This window comes from Eufriesea mexicana, unplaced genomic scaffold, assembly GCF_001483705.2.
Source record: "Eufriesea mexicana isolate 0111107269 unplaced genomic scaffold, ASM148370v2 scaffold1419, whole genome shotgun sequence".
NCBI lineage: Eukaryota > Metazoa > Arthropoda > Insecta > Hymenoptera > Apidae > Eufriesea > Eufriesea mexicana.
Window position 1 is genome coordinate 9,059 of NW_016909524.1, and position 12,271 is coordinate 21,329.

At 47.3% G+C, this 12,271-nt stretch overlaps 1 pseudogene; it reads right to left on the reverse strand.

The window, feature by feature from the left end:
* Positions 1-769: 769 nt before the first annotated feature.
* Positions 770-3,498, reverse strand: LOC108548181 (frizzled-2-like; annotated as a pseudogene).
* Positions 3,499-12,271: the final 8,773 nt, after the last annotated feature.

Consider the following 12,271-nt stretch of genomic DNA (forward strand, 5'->3'; position numbering starts at 1 on the left):
TGTACGAGCTCCGCTACGGTATATAAGTAAGAAAGAGTACAGATAGATACGAATAAGAGAGAATGTCTGTCACGCGTCCCATTCGCTCGATTCACTCACTCGTTAAACCACATTCGATCCATGCACTAACATCACAATCTCACTACACCGGCCGGTCTCGAGCTCCATGTTGCTCACCGTCGCCCTCTGGTGTCGCCGCGTCGAGGGTCCAAGTATACCATATATATATACCGACTGCTCCGGCGGTAGAATTCGAACCGCGTTCGCGCTACGCGTCTCACCAATTACAGGAATTTCACCGCTAAATTCACGAGATTGGTAAAAAGGATCGTTAGCCTACGTGTACACAGGTTAAAAATGACGTAGAAGTAGAAAAGAAGCGGCTCGAGACCGGCGGAAAAGACACGTACGTGCTAATACGTATATCGGGTAATCGAGAAGCACCGTCGCGAGTCACCGACGCTGTTCGACGCGTCGTGAAACGCCACACGGCGGTGGTACCGAGAAACGCATACACCCTCGACAATCCCCTTTCACCCCTTTCATTTCGGCATACTGTTAAGAACGGTGACAAAGTTGCTATCGAAAATCGATTTATACTTCGGTGACCTGGGTGTACGAGGGTGCGAATCCGTGAGCTGGCGTGAGGGGGCCCGTGGGCGCCAACGACCTCCTCGAGTATATGGTAGCCGCCGAGTATGGCGTGTGTGGCGCCGTATGCAGAGGGCCCGTGGGCGCCAACGTCCTCCTCGAGTATATGGTAGCCGCCGAGTATGGCGTGTGTGGCGCCGTATGCTGCGTCCGCCTGCGCGAGGCCGAGGCGAAGGGCTAAATGGGCCCGTAGTTAATAAGGGCGGAAGGCCTCTCCTGTTGCACCGACTGTTGCTGTTGCTGTTGCTGCGGTTCGCAGCTAGCAGTGTTCATATCGCCCCCCGCCGACTGGTGACGTCATACGTGCGACAGAGGGGGTTGCTTGAGGACGTGATGATGAAGATGATGCTGAGACGCGCTGGCCATGCTGCCAGGTGGAAGTAAAGCGCTGCCGGGGCCCGGTGCTGGTGGATACGACACTCCGACACGTCCGATGACGCCCTTGATGCTGGTGCTGCCGATGCCTCCGTTGACGCCTGTCACGCCTGCTACAATACTGGCGCCAGCGCCTCCGTGACTGCCGCCTGCGCTCCCGCCGCTGAACAAACGCCTCCATAGACGTATTGACGCCTGTCACGCCTGCTACAATACCGGCGCCAGCGCCTCCGTGACTGCCGCCTGCGCTCCCGCCGCTGAACAAACGCCTCCATAGACGTTTCCACGAGTCGACGGTTTTGCCGCTCCAGATCCACACGCCTGACGTGATGCCTACCGCGAGCGCTATAAAGTACTTGAGCATCAGGACGGAGAAGAGAGGTTTTGCTCTTGGTCGACAGGGGCATGCCAGCAAACCGAGCCACTCGTTTCGTAACGTCGTCTCGTACATGTGACAGGCCAACACTACTCCGGCTGGTAGCGTGTACAGAACGCTGAACACGCCGATGCGTATCATCACATTCTCCAGTTTGTCCGTCTTCGCTCTCAGCTGTCGTTTTATGACCGAATGGATCCTGAAGAGGCTCACGAATCCTGCCAGAAGGAAGCTCGTTCCCAGCAGAAGGTACACGAACAAGGGTACCAAACAAATCCTGCCAGAAGGAAGCTCGTTCCCAGCAGAAGGTACACGAACAAGGGTACCAGAATGAACGACCGTACTCCTTTCGGGGCTACCGTACAGACTCCTGCCACTGGATCCCCTGCCACTCCCCCCGGCCAGGTACGCCGCGAACGTCTGGATCGCTGGTGCTAGCCAGGCCGCTAGATGGAAGTACTGCGAGTACGAGGCTATCGCCTCGTTGCCCCATTTCAGGCCCGCTGGCAGGAACCACGTGAACGCGAAGATCACCCACCAGACCGACGAAGCCATACCGAAGAAGTATATCATGAGGAAGACGGCGACGCAAGCTTCCGGGCCCTGTGCCCTGGACTTTAGTACCAGTCCGTCGCAGGCTATCTCCTCGTGGCCGAACACGCTCCTGGACAGGTAGCCGACCGACACGGCGAAGTACCAAGCTGACAGGAACACTATCGGTCCCTCAGGATACTTGAAGCGCTGGGTGTCGATCAGAAACGTGGTGACAGTCACGAGCGTGCTTGCGGCGCACAGGCCGCTCCACAGAGCCAGCCACTCGGCCGCGAACTCGCGCTCTTCTGTGGTGAGAAACGCCCCGTGGCACGGGAGAGTGCAGTTCGGTACTCCGGCAATGTCCTGGACGATGCTCCGAGCGATGCTTATCGGTGGCGCCGGTATGACCTCAATTACGTCCATGCCTGCCAGACCAGCCCCGTTGCCTATGTTGCCGGTGCTGCTGTCGCTTATCAGTCCCGGAATGACCGTGTCCCCCGCCCCCAGGGGTACGAGGGGTGCCCTGCAGCGGCACGCGCAATCCCTCGCCCTTTCCCCCGGGGGATGTTGGCAGTTTTTTTGTATTTTGCCTGTCTTGCACCGCCGTGGTTGGATCGTCTTCGACGGTCTAGTTGGGCGCGGTGGCGCTGCTGGCAGAGGGGCGCTGCTCGCTGCTCCTCCGTTCTCGGTCCCATATCCGGTGCTGCTGGTATGATTGTACTGTCCCATGCAAAGGTTATCCGGGTCTCCGTGAGTCGGAAGTCCCTCGCAGGCCATTCTCTCTGGCTAGGAGAATCCGTACTGCTGCATCAACGGCGCGCAACCGGCTCGTGCTCTCTCGCAAACGCTCCTACAAGCTGGCCGAGGTTTCGTGTAATCGGGCAAGCATATCACAGTGTACATGGAGCGCAGGAAGAACTTCAGATCCCGCGAAAACTTGATCGCCACCAACGGCCAGAACTGGTGCACCTCTAGACCGGCCTCCTGCTGGTTGTCGTGATTCAACTCGTTCGGCGTGGCTGTCAGATTGTACCCGATTCCTTGATACATCGAGATCGTGATGATCTCCTTGCATCTGCCGTTCCCATTCACCGTCCCGCCACCTAGCGACTAGTGTCCAACGCCGCAACTGCCACCCCCAACCACGCTGTTTTCAGACCCTACCATGCTGTCGGAAGCGAAGCCACTGCCAGGCACGACGCCCACCATCGACGACGAGGAGGCGGAGGAAGAGGACGACGAAGAGCCGCTCGATACTGAGCCCACGTTACTCACTGGACTGACTGCTGATTCTAATCGCGCGTTCGGTAACACTGCGAGTAGCAACGACCACGCTGTTTTCAGACCCCTACCATGCTGTCGGAAGCGAAGCCACTGCCAGGCACGACGCCCACCATCGTTGTCAATTGCGAACACCCCCATCGTTATTGACCTCGACTGATCGCAGGTATCTTTATATGACAACTCGATACTGAGCCCACGTTACTCACTGGACTGATTGCTGATTCTAATCGCGCGTTCGGTAACACTGCGAGTAGCAGCAACGGCAACAGCGACGCCATCGTTCGGCTCGGAAGCAGCCTCGTCCGTCAAACGAATCCCATTTTCGTAGCTTGATTTCGCTTACGCCTGCGTCGGTCGCATCACTCCGGCCTGCAACAGAAAACGTCGTTTCATCAGTTTATTAGTCGCCAAGACTAATACTTATCGAATTTTTCAAAAGACGTCTTTGACAGGAAATTGAGTTTGTGTGAGTTGTTGTCAATTGCGAACACCCCCATCGTTATTGACCTCGACTGATCGCAGGTATCTTTATATGACAGTAGTACTAGCAGGGATGAAAGGAAAATGAAGGGATGGCGTTTCGTTCTGGGTCTGCTAGATCAGGTCGGACTCATCAGTGAGGCTACCTAGCAGGCCCTGCCTTAGATCGGGAAATTATACATATATACGAATTGCAGGTTTTCCGAGAACTTGCGAGAAAGTTCTCTAACCTCCTTCAAGTCGGAATCTATCTAGTGGCATGAGTCAGAATGATGATCGCTACAGACTGTTACCGCTCACGAGTTTTCTCATTTTTCGCGTGCCATCTGTTATTATCTTAGATTTCTTACATATCAATACACTGTCTTGTCAAAACGCATGGTCCCTGGCTTATGTCTTAGAAATTTTTATGCGGCACACAATGTGTTAATGAAATTTTCCAACGATGCTTCCATAAAGACATGTCATACGGTCAGAATAGTCGGATTTCGGCTGATCTTTCACGACTTACGGGAATTGCGAAGGGGTAGACACCCGGGACTCGTTCGACTAAGATACGGTAAGTGGGAAAATATTCCGGAATAATTCGCGATATTTTTCGCATCGTCGCGTGTTTTAACACGTTGCTCACTAACGCGTGTGTCACCGGTGCTAGCCAAACACGAAATGTTTTAGCCGGCGCATACGATGTATGCGCATCAATTAGGTTACAGGATGGACGCTAACGCACCGTTATCTTTCAATCTCTGTGCAGTCGCGTTTCCTCGAATACTATTGTTGTCTCCCAATTCATACTCGTAATTGGAGCGTATTGATAAACTTCCAACTATGCTCCAGAAATGACCAATTTATCGATTGACTTATCGCTTTCGTTTTATCCAAAAGCCCAGTCAAAGCACGTGTTCGAAGCAATCTTTTTGTAACTCTTCGGTCGTTATCTCGTACAAGTAACGAGATTTCGATTGTTTAGTCGATTCTAGAATAATCTGTGTCAATTACCATGTTTCCTACGAGACGCAAGTGTCCTGATATTTATAGTCTGAAGAGGAACAGTGTTTCTCAATTTTTCTAAAAATCAGAGGCCTCTGTTCGTCTTTATAAAATAAATAAATACTAAAAATCGTGTAAAAGTGGTCATCGGGCTCCCCAGAAAATATTTCGTGACTGGGTCGAAGATCAGGATCCACTAGTTGGCAATCAGTATATAGGAATTATGAAACCGGTGAAAATGACTTGTTTCATACTTTTTGTTTCCGCAATTACTGCAAACATGCAACCACTTTTAGGAAAATTAATGTAGACTTTTATTAGGCTAGACTGTAATTATATATACCTATTTCTAAGCAATTGCATTATCCAATTATTCCTAATTATATTATCAGATAACTACATAATTATATACAAAATTACCTTCATCGTAACGCTGTAATTAGTCGCCTATCTACGTATGAGATATTCTGGCATACGTTACACCGGTATCCCAGGGTTAACATCGTTTTAGTACACGTCGACTTTAATTAACGCGAAGTTCCGACCACGTGGAAAGAAACGGAGGAACCACGCTTCGTTCCCTAGTAGTTAACTCGCTGAAAATTAAATGGGAAAGCGAAAAAGGGAGCCACGCGTTTCGAGACTCGGCAACGAGGAACATAAATAAGGGAAAAATCCACAGGAAGCCCACGAGGATGTAGGAAAAGGAGCAAAAGCACGAGCGGGTAAAAACAAATCAAGCCTCGCGAGCCACACACGAACCACAATAGAACAAAAACCACGATCCTCCGCCGCGCTACGCCTATTTCACCCCGTCATCAACCCCGCGTGGATCCTCGTTGGAACAAGGCCGAACAAAATCGTGTTCGATCTTCGAGCCGTTTACGATTGTCCTAATTAAAGCCGTCGAAATGGTTCCGGCGGTGAGGAGAAAAAAGACAGGGGCCGCTGGAACTAGCATAACATTATATAACGCAAACGGTTCGAGTCGATCGGGCGAACCGGTGTGTGCTCGTATTTGCATAACCATCCGACGAATCCCGATTCGTTAAGAGGCCGCTGAAAGACGCGACCGACTGCTACCCTAACGAACGCGAAGGGCGCGGGTTCAGGTGGCTGCCGCATAAATCAACGTCCGACGAGGCTAGATCCTCTGCTAGAGATCTCCGGGCAAACGGATACGCTGCTGTCTTCACACGCACACACCCACCATCGCTAAAGCTCGAGGGAAAAGAAACTCGTCCCGATTGGCAAGCCATACGCGTCCCTGGCGGGTATCTCTCGTGAGGAAACGGAGAAGAAACGGCGAGGAATCAGTGAAGAAACGTCGGAGTGAAATCAAACGAAGGGGGTGATGAGGCAAGTCGGGCAGACACGACGTAACGAGCGAATACGACTCGTGCAACGGCAATAGCACCAGGCCACGGGACGACGACAGTCGTGTATCTTATAATAGTCGGGTCGCGGAAAACACGTGACCGGAGCGAAATGTTATTGTAGGAGGTGGTGTTAATTTTACCGTTTGTTACCTGCTAGCATCCCGACGTACACGCTCCCGTCGCTATTTATAAGCTTCAACCCGGTACTGCTGTTGCATCTTCGCGAGAACGTCTCTCTCATTCGGCTACGTGTGTGGCGAGCGCGAGATTGACGCGCGCAAGGAAAGGATCACGGAAACGGACGCGTGGTCTCGGGTATTCGAGAGGGTTCAAAGAGCGAAAGGTTGCACGATGGGACGCACTTCCTCCGTTCCTGACTGGCTTCCGGTTTAACTGGTCTGACAAGGAGAGCGCGAGTCTTTCGGGTCGTTGATTTGGTTCGAACTTTTGCAGAAATCTAGTCATCCTGTTCAAGAAAATGTCGAGAAAATGTATAATTATAAGGGCAATTGCTCGATAGTTTTTGAGTTGTTTATGCGCGACCCTTTGACTATGGCAGACTTTGAAACACACCGCCATATCGTACGGTAGGAATCCATTTGAGATACACACCAAGAACGGTAAAACTTTTCGTTAGGTGTGCATTTGTGAGAAATTATTGTATATTCGAGTAATAATAAAAACACTGTATTCCACTACATTAAAACAACGTTATTTATTTCTTCGTATCCTGCATTAAATTGTTACTGTACATATTTAGAATTTAACAATACAAGAGACTTCTGAGTGCCTTTAGGCGCCCTCAGTATTACAAGTAGAAGATTTCTAAATGCCTTTAGGTATCCATAGTAGTCAAAGGGTTAAAGCTTTATTATTCTTAACTACAATTTTTCCCAAATAGTTATCCATATTTACCAAGTGCCATTGTGGCTTAACAACGATAACAGAAGACTCCTTCCCCAATGGGCTTGGGGTTCGATCCCATCCATAATTAATAGCTTTCTTCTCCATCTACTTCTTATTTTGTATTAATTTTTCTCCCGTGAAAACATATAATTTTAAATAAATTACAAGTAAAATTGTTTAATAAAAAAAATATTTATTTATTATTGATTATAACAGTCGTACTCATTGTAGAAGCAGAGAAAGCATAATCACATCAACATCTTGCACATCGATGTAAGTGGAATATTATTGTCATTATAAACAGGAACATTTACTGTTTGTCAATAATTCTTTTGGAAAACAAAATGTCAAATATATACCAGCATGAGAAAGCGTGAAAAAATAAATTGTTTTGTTACGAAATTTTATTTACAATTAATTTCAAATAATTTGTTTTCACGGGCGAAAAATTAATAGAAAATAAAAGAAGATTGAAAAAAGAACTATTAATTACCGGATTAAATTGCGAACACCAGCGTGGCAATTTTCGGATGTCGTCGTTAGACCACAACGTCACTCGACAATTATTCGAAATAAATCTGTAATTAAGGTAGTAATAAAACTTTAATCGTAAATATTTCAAAAACTATTAAGTAGGTGCGGTTATAACGGTATATTTTCTTAATGTGCATAACGTGATCTACAAACCTGCCGAGTTTGAACTAAATCAATGACCCTAAGGACTTGCGCTCTCCTTGTGAGCCAATCTCGTGGCCCGGGTTCATCGCTGACAATAGCATTCAAGCGACTGCGCGGGACGAGACCCGGAGGATCGAGGATCCTCGAGAGCTGCAGTTTTAAACGTTGCAATCCGCAAGTGGCCAACCGTGGATCATCACCGACGTCGGCGTCGTCTCTCGCGCCGCTTTTAACCAAGAAGAAACGTACAAAAAGCCCCTCACCCCCTGACATGACAGCATTCGGGCACAAGAAAATGTTAACCGACCAGAACCAGAATTCGATATTCATGGCCGCCGGCTCGTAACATTTGAATGACCGAGTTTTAATCGGTCTCTCGCGGTGCCTGCGCCTTCAGGTTCGCCCGGGCATCCCCCGGTCTTCCTCGCACCCCTTGCGCCCTGATATTTGGTAACACGTGACTCACGCAGGGAGAACCCACGCCTGCCGGGGGCACGCACAGCCCCTAAAATTCGCGCGCGGGCATGCGAGCCCGTAGTTTCCGGTTAATCGGCACGTGACGGATAACGCAGGCCTGGAATTTTTCTTCCGTGACGATGGCAGCGCGCCCTTGTTTTCCTCGAGAACCAACGACCGGCGACGACGCCCCTTTATGACTGCAATTTCCAGATCGATCGTTTTGCAGGCATTTCCTACGAGTAATTACGCGAATTTTTCAAATTTATGCATCCGTTGCTGTACGACGTGAGAAGCTATTTAGCTCCCATATCCTTCGTCTAAATGTCTATACCGTGGACGATCGACTCGATTATAATGCGCCGCTCGGAAAGTATGGCCGCCGCGCGGTGAAAAATTGCCACGCGATATTCTTATGACACGTTCTTGCAGCACCGTGTTTTTCTCTCTGTGCTAATTCTAGGCTTTGTCCCACCCGGTTGTCCATGCGATCAACGAATCGTGTTATTCGTGTTACTGGTATCACCGAACCGATCATAATGATTCGATAAATTTGCCAAGTTTGAAATATCCTGTCATATGTAAAGAAGCTTTTGGGTGACCAAAAAACCGAACGCTTTCTTTAACCCTTGCACTCCTGCGTTATGAAAAGAGTAGCAAACGTCCTGTCTTGAATTAATTTAACAGATTTTATTTTTGTTTATATAAAAGATAAAGATGAATACAGAAGTTATATATTACACTAAAAAAATAGCACCCACAACACACAATTTTCAGAACTGTCCATATAGGCTATTTGCAGCATTATGCAAATTTCTTTGTTTGTTATTATATATTATTTAGAAAATATAATAATACAAAATCACATTTAGGACTGTCCAAACTGAGATTTCTGCAGACAAAAATCTCAGACCAAGGCCAGAAGCTCACAAGTTTTTTGACAGAGGGTAGAATAATGCTGAGATTGTATTGACAAAAAATTTCTTTCTTATCCTAGGAGATGACAGGAGACGTCAGAATAGTTGGACTGCGTTCACAAAGAATTTTCTAATTCTCTAACAGCTTTGAAATCCATGGACGTTGTATCACGTCTGCAGTCTGGCAGCCATGTTGCAGCATGACGTCTTACAACGTCTATCGGACTGAAAGTGTTAAAAATTCATTCTAGGATCATCGTGTTAGAATCGTATCCACAAATTCATCAATCCTCTTGTCATCTTTTTATAAATGCCACGATATTCTGACAATCAGTTGCACCTATCACATCAACAGCTCCGCGATTAATTCATTGACAGCTAGGTGGTCATCAGTGATCGGTGATTGTCTCCTCAGTAGACCCATGGTGGTCACCCATGCTAACCATCCTCTGAAAACTTGACAACATAAATGAGCAGAGAACTTTGAACAGAGGACCACCGGTCAGTCACCGTTTATTTTAATGCTATAACTCAGATAATGAATGATGATAATTATATTAAGAACATCGAAATGAAATTATTCCATTCGTTCGTTTCGCACGCAAATTTACGATTTTCCTTTTATAATTTTAGCATAAAGAGTATGAGTGAGCTTACAAAAATCTAAGAAGAGCTTCGAATTGCATCTTCACAACGAAGGAATCTTCATCTTACCAAAGGGTTAATAACTTCCACCATTTTGTTTTCTGTGCCATATTGTTTGATAATTCATCATTATATTCTAAGAATAATGGAAATCTTTATCGTGGCCCCCTGGAGCCCCCCCCCCCCGTACCATATGAAGAGTGCGTGGCAGTCAAAGTGTGAAAGGCATAGAATAAAAGACCACGGGGTAAGAAAAGATGGGAAGAAATTAGCAGCGCGAAACGTAAGCGTTTACAGCCTCGGTGTGTCGAATCGGAAGGGTGATCAAGCATCGTGGAGGAATGACGGACAATTCAATTAACCGGCTGTACCAGCAATCGGCCATCGCCACCTACGGCGCGACGAACGTCTTAAACACCAGCCGTACACGCTTGTACATCCATGTTCGTGCATTGCAAACAATACATCGTTGGTACACGGCGCGACGAACGTCTTAAACACCAGCCGTACACGCTTGTACATCCATGTTCGCGCATTGCAAACAATACATCGTTGGCGGCGCACGGTAATAGAGACAGAAAATGTGCACGCCTTTCCGATTATTAATCGCCACGTGGCCGGAGCCATCGCAATTCATCCGGCCAAACATAACATCGCACGGTAACAGAGACAGAAAACGTGCACGCCTTTCCGATTATTAATCGCCACGTGGCCGGAGCCATCGCAATTCATCCGGCCAAACGAATCGCACTGGCGCGCTTTATGCGCGGCCACGCGCGACTCGACCGATCGATCGTTAATCGTCGTACAACAACGTGCAGAGCTTATTGACGCGTCTGGCTGGTTCACGACTGGGAAATTATCGCGTTCGAAAACGCGATGCTGCCCCATCGCCGCGGGAACAAGCTCCGCTTATTATTCCGGCCTCACCTTGTTCGCGCTCCTTCCCGTTACGTGACCAACCGCGCGCCGCCATTCACCATCTTGTCGAGGAATGCGGACTTCGTGATGAAGATGATGCTCTTTCCCCCGCCCATTTGCGCTATAATTTCCCATTAAGGAACATTTTCGCGGGGTATTTGGGCCGCGGTGGCATGGGGCGAGAGGATGGATCGTGTCGGGATAATGAATCAGTTTTAAAGGGCCTCGCCCTTTGCCAGGAATACGCTTGGGCCTGCTGGCGGCGTTGTTTGGCTTACGATTTACTCTCCGAGCATGCAAATCCTGGTGTCTCGTCCTCCCGTTTCTTTTACGGGGATGTGGGCGAGACGAGAATACTTCCGAGGGAATTTTCCGCGAGACGTCTCTCTGATTGCGCTCACCGTCGCTTTTTTATTCGCCAAGGGGTTCCTTTCAATGGGTATTTGTGCAGTGTTCTGTTCTAATTTTTGGCAGAATTTTTTTAAACAGACTTTACCATTTTTTGTTATTTTTGCCATTATTGCCATTTTTGTTATAATTGCCATTTTGCCATTTTTGCAATTATTGCCATTATTGCCATTCTTGTCACTTTTACCATTTTTACCATTATTGCCATTATTGCCACTTTTACCATTTTTTCCGCGTTCACTGTTTTAATCCTAACGGATAATTTGCGCACGTGTCATTGATGATTAAAGTTGCATGAAATACTGCTCAGTAGTTCACATTATCGGAATATTAGTTAAATATAAACGCTGTTTATGCTATGCAAACGCAATGAATAAAATTATAGATATGTATCAGGTTCGAAGAAACTAAATTTCGATATCAGGATCGTTTTCCACTACAGAAGGATCATCGATAGAAAAGAAATTTTTTAAGATAGTGATATTTTCGAACATAATTTTAAATTCAATATACGGGAAAAATTTTTACCCAGTCAAGGTCGATTTTTCGAAGTCGCTGATAGGTCACGTACGAAATCAAACGTTGATGGAACGTTACGTAAAAAGAAGAGGGCCTGACCAATTTGGTTTCCGAGCAGCGATTCGAACTCGAATTTTTCTTTCACCCGTGCCTGACTGTTTTAACTAATTAAGCTGTCCAGCCTGTCAACAGATCCTTTCTCCATGAGCCACACGCTCATAACAGCCTGATAAATGCGGGCGTCCTTGGTCACGGTTCGAAATTAAAATTTCAAACGGAATAAAGAAAGAAAAAAGGAAGAGAAATTACGAAAATCGATTTTTCTATCGGGGATCGCGTGTATTTTTCGTTGACAGCCGTTGTCGAAAATTCTGAACGGCATGCACAGAGCGTTATACCTCGTCAACTCTGGCCACTGATGTGTTCGAGCACTGCTATTCCCAGCGAAACAATGAGAACCACACCGATAATTTTGTATGGAAATTATGGAAACGTTCGGATATGACCTAATATTGCAAGAATAACGAGCTGATTGACGAGCAATTTTAGACCCCGTTATCGCGCACATCAGGGGACGCGTGTAATTAACATTATTATTAGCACTTCATTAGCGTCTAATTCCTATGGAGTCCATCTAGACCGACACTGTAATGTCACCGAACACGATCATGGTTATTTACGAATCCTGTTATCTTCTTTCATCAGGGACTTCAGTACACTGACAAGTTCCTGTACTTTTCACTATTCCTTTC